The sequence below is a fragment of the Silene latifolia genome, chromosome 6 (assembly GCF_048544455.1).
Source record: "Silene latifolia isolate original U9 population chromosome 6, ASM4854445v1, whole genome shotgun sequence".
NCBI lineage: Eukaryota > Viridiplantae > Streptophyta > Magnoliopsida > Caryophyllales > Caryophyllaceae > Silene > Silene latifolia.
This window is the reverse complement of record NC_133531.1, coordinates 37,279,678-37,285,677: the sequence shown is the minus strand read 5'-3', so window position 1 is coordinate 37,285,677 and position 6,000 is coordinate 37,279,678.

The window sequence follows — 6,000 nt, the reverse complement described above, 5'->3', positions numbered from 1 at the left end:
TATGGTCTTGAAAAATGAGAGTTTGATATTAGATAGCTAGCCACGTGGCATTGTATAGTGTGATTAGGTGTCATTCATATAGGTGCTCAGCTAACCTTTTTATGTTATTATATAGATGATGATATTGGCGGTAAGTTGGATTACTCTACACCCTCTTATTAAGAATATTGTTAAGATTATATTGACTACCATTATATTCACTACACTAGCCATTTTAGTAGACCATATCAATCGTTGATTATAGTTTACCCTTTTAATTCATCAAAAAAATGATACATTGACGAAAAGCCGAGCATGAATCTGACGAGAATGTAAAAATTGAGTATATTGATTTTTTTATCGTACGTACTTTATAACAATAAATTTTATTATTGCGTATCTTTTGTTAATCGACTTCTTAAAATATAAAAAGTACATTAAAATTATTAACCCACATGGTGTTTGTTTGGAAAAGGTTATAATTGTATTAGATGATTTCATTAAGTATTGTACAACCGTATATATAGCATACAAGGGAGACTACTTAGCTTGCTATACATGACGGATATTATACACTAACCTAAATGTGAAGATTACATTGCTAGAATATACGAAGTATATGAGTTAGAATAGCACTAGAATGGTAACAATAAATATCTACAAGATTAGGATATCTGATCTTAATCTTATCCGTTTGTACGTGAGGTTATCGTGATTCGTGTGTAATAAAAACGCATCATTGTATTTCTAATATTCTATTATATATTTTGTAGATTTCAGATTTGTTTTGTACATCAAAGTATTTATATTTTTAATTACCAACCCATCTAATAGATGGGTAGCTTTCAATAGTATTTATATTTTTAATAGTTCTAATACTCCCTCCATTTTTCTATATATGACTTTCTCACATTTCGAGACACACACTTCTCTCTTCAATATCTCTCAAATTATATACTTAAATATAGTGATATGTATACTTATATGAAAGAGTTTTTCATAAGTAATTTAATGGTATAATTTTTATAATTTTTTACCAAATATTTTTTTGTAAATATTAAAGTCAAAGGCTCGCCTCGAAAAAGCAAAACGTCATATATTAAAAAGTGGAGGGAGTATTATATACATTATTTTAATACATAAAAGCATTGTTAATGGGCGTCATTTTATTATTTGTATATGTGTATTGGTGACGACGTGACGTATGTCAACATTGCACTAAGAAATGGAACTATAATTAAGACGAAGATAATTAATGTTAAAAGTTTCAAATTTGACTAAAAGATGAAAACAATTATTATAAACAACTTAGAGCACGTATTCGATCAAATTTTTGTAGCCATGAAGAAGTTTGTAACGTGCATTTGTTGAGAAATTAAGCAATCTAAAAAACATTAATTGGTTAGTAGTATGATTATTTTCTTTGTTAAATAATACTCCCTCATATTCTATATATTCTTCCCCTTTTTTTTTTGTACAAGAAATAAGAAAATAAATTTGAACCACGCCAAAAAACATTAATATCCCGCATGCCATTGAATTTGGACCATATAAATCATTCTAAAAAGGAATAATATGGAAGAAAACTTTAATAACCGAATAAAGAAATAAGGAAGAATATACTCCCTCCTATTCCAGATAATCGCCCCATTGTCCATTTCCGTCTAGTCGGGTAACTGTCCCATTGTCTATTTTTGGTAAGTGTTGTGTAGTCCAAATTCAATTCCATTTCCCTCTATTCACATAACTATCCCATTGTCCGTTTTGTGTGGTCTAAACTCACTTTCTTAATTCTTGTGCCATTTTCACAATGGGACGGTCATGTAGAATAGGAGGGAGTATAAAATAGGTGAGAGACTCCACACAAAACTTTGTTATGAGTAACATCTAGAAGAGAGAGCCATTTCGATTAGTTTCAGAGCTAGATGTTCTGATCTTTTATAATGATAACACAAGTCCACAATTGTTTACTTACTATACTTTTTTAAATCCTTATGACGACAATAACAAATCATTGATAATGGGTAAGAGTGGGAGCAATTACGAGTTTTGTGTAAGATAAGGATGAAATATATAGTTTTGATTATATATGTTGTTGTAAAGATCGAGTTCATTTGAGACATATATTGGTCAAGAATAAGTATTTATCAAACAATTCTTATCTTAAAGCATTTCAATTAAAGTCATATACGTTTTTTTTATTAAACAACGACGTTTTTAACATAATTGATATTAATTCAAAAGACTCTACCAAACGGCTCGTGCATCGCACGGGCATTAAATCTAGTATCTATATAAAAGAGAGTTTTTTCAAGCGATCTGAGAGCGTCCACATCATCAAAAATCAATTTAGGAAAGTATAATTTTTGATGTAAAAAATAAAGTGGAAAATCTTTTAATTATTATAATATGTATATTTCCTAAATTATATACAAGTGATATTTCCAATTTTTATATCAAACTTTTACATTTCATTTGGCAAAAAAATATCGTTAAAAAAATTATGAAAATAATATAATTAGCTTTGTGGAAAAAAATACTATCATTAGAGTATAGATTTCATATTGTTTGCACATATTAAAGATGATGTACTTTTTAATACGTAAAATTGTGTACTTTTTAGTATGTTTTGTCCCACATTGGAAAATAAGTAAGAGTGGTGAATATACTACATATAAATAGTAGAATTGTCTCACATCGAAAGATTAGTATAAGGTGATGTGATCCTATGATTATAAATAGGAGGCATATTTGGAACTTATTTATCCACCCAAAAATTTTCGAGTCTCATAAATATTGTTTTAAAGAGCTCTTAAGATTTTCTATCATTATCTACGATATGATATAAAAAATAAAGTGGAAATCGTTGCAGGGAACTACCCGTGAAAGAGTTAAGAACATGACAGAGTACAAAACTAAAGATTTTACTAATGGTTGTCTTCTGAATTCAGTAATAGAGCGTTAATGAGTCGTTATATGTACGATGTAGAGATCCCTATCTAATGATCGAGTCTAAGTGGTTTTATCTTCAAAGAAAAATAATATGTATACAATAGTAGCTTTTTTAAGAAGAGACATGTATTTCTTGGTATGTTATATCTTTCACATTGAAAAATAATGTAGGCATGATGAACATACTGCGTCTAAATAATTAAATTATGTATCTCACATTGAAATAATAGTATACGGTAGGGTGATTCTATAAATATAAATAGGAGGCATCCTTGAAACTTAGGTATTAACCCAAAATTTTTTGATATAAAAGATATGTACTTTTTAGTATGTTATATGTCCCACATTGAAAAATAATGTAGGTGTAATGAATATATTATGTATAAATAATAGAACTGTCCCATATATATACATTTTCTATATTATATTAAAGTGATGTTTATAATTTTGATATAAAAACTTTATATTTCATTTGACAAAAAAGTATCGTATGAAAATTATATAATTAGATTGTGACAAAAAATGCTATCACTAGAGTGTAGATTGTATTGTATTGTATTTTCTCATTATTAAATCAAGTTGATGTAAAAGTAGGTGCAAAAAAAAAAATGGTGTACTTAGTATGTTATTTGCCCTACATTGAAAAGTAATGTAAGTCTGGTGAATATACTATGTATAAATATTAGAATTGTCCCACATCGAAAGATTACCATAAGGCAGGGTGATCTTATGATTATAAATAGAAGTCATAACCCAAAATCTTTTGATTTTCTTAAGTATTGTCAGAGAGAGCTCTTAAAAGAGTTTGTATTACTGTCTCTACAATAATGATTTCTAACCTAAGTTAATCTTTGGAAAATCTTTTAGTTATTATAATATATACTATGTATTTCTTATTTTATATTCAAGTGATGTTTCTAATTTTTATATAAAAACTTTTACATTTCATTTGGCAAAATAATGTCGGTAGAAAAATTATGAAAATAATATTATTAGATTCATGGTAAGAAATGCTATCATTAGAGTATATATAGATTTCATATAATTTGCACATATTAAAGATGGTGTATTTCATAGTATGTTATATGTCTCACATTGAAAAATAATATAGGTGTGATAAATATACTACATATAAAAAATAGAATTTTCCCACATCGAAATATAGCATAAGGTGGGTGATTCTATGATTATAAATAGGAGGCTTCCTTGGAACTTGGGCATCAACCCAAAATCTTTTGAGTCTCTTAAGTATTATTTTGGAGAACTCTTAAAAGTTCATATCATTATATTTTCTACCTATAGATTTTATATGTCTCATATTGAAAAATAATGTAGGTGTGGTAAATATACTACGTTTAAATAATATAATTAGAATTGTGTTAAAAAATATTCTATCATTAGAGTATAGGTTCCTATCATTTGCACATATTTTAATTATGATAAAAAAAAAAATGTCCACGGTAGCATGTGTAATCTATCAAAGAGGTTACCATGAGAAATTTCCAATATTATAATGATATAGTTAATTAAATTTTCATTTAAAAGAGAGAGATATCCGTACCAATAAAACAATAAAGGGGGTATTATTTTTAATTGTTATTTTATTGTCACGCCATCAAACTTAACGTTCATTTAACAGCCTTTACATAAGGGGGTACCATGGGCAAAAAAAAGGAACCTCAAGGGTACCATAGGCAGATTCTTAAAAGTAGGGATAACATAGAAAATCTGACAAAATTAAGGGGTACCACGGGAAATTTCCGTATCTAAATTATGTGAAATTTTTTTTGAAGAAAAACAACGTACAAATATTAATGGAGAGTACTTGATCATATTATTAAATTTAAATATAACTATTAGATATAATGAGTAGCAATTGTCTGTATTCGGTATTCGAGTTCTGGTTGGATGTCGAACTAAGTGCAAAAAAGATGGTGTAATTCTGAGTATGTTATTTGTCCCACATTGAAAAATAATGCAGGTTTGATGAATATATATTACGTATAAATAGTAGAATTTTCCCACATCAGAAAAAAATCCAAGTTTGGTGAATATATTACTTATAAGAGTAAATTATCAATAACTCCCTTTTAAAATACACTTTTTAAAATTTACTCCCTTTTAAAAAAAAGTTTAAAAATTACACCCAAAATATTGCAAAAATTTAAAAATTGCTACCAGACCCCAATAATTGGATTTTTATGACAAAAATACCCCTTATTTTTTTATTTTTCATATTACTACCCAACTCCTTTACAACTATGCCCACCCTTCAACCACCCAAGGACTCCACGGCTAACCACCACAATCCTCCGCCCAAACTTCACCACCATACTCGTCATATAAGAAATAAAATAAGGGGCATTTTTGTCATAAAAATGCAAAAGTAGGGGTTTGGTAGCAATTTTTAAATTTTTGCAATATTTTGGATATAATTTTTAAACTTTTTTTAAAAAGGGAGTAAATTTTAAAAAGTGTATTGTAAAAGGGAGTTATTGATAATTTACTCTACTTATAAATAGTAGAATTGTCTCACATCGAAAGATTAGTATAAAGTGGGGTGATTATATGATTATAAATAAGAGTTAACCCACGTATATATTAATCTTTTATTTTTTTTAAAGAGATATTTTAATAATATGTAAACAAATCATTAGACATAGAATGTAAACATTAAACCCTACAACAACAACAACAACATCAGAGCCTTAATCCCAAAATGATTTGGGGTCGGCTGACATGAATCATCCTTTCGAACCGTCCATGGGTGAACGCACGCCTCAAAATGCGAATAAAAAAAGGGAAGATGAAGAACAAAAAGGGAGAACGAAAATGTAATGGAAAGTCAAGGTAAACTTAGGGGTTTTAAAATCGAATTCCGTCTTTCTTTTATAAAAACTTAAAATTTAAATCGAGAGAAAAGATTAAAACGATTTTTAAAACCGAAATAGAGTTAAGGATCCGGAATAAACCAGGTAAAATCTATAAGAAAGTGATTGTTGAAAAAGTGTGTAAAAAAGGAGAGGAAAATAAATAAATTAATTTCTTTAAATTAAATAAATAAAAAAA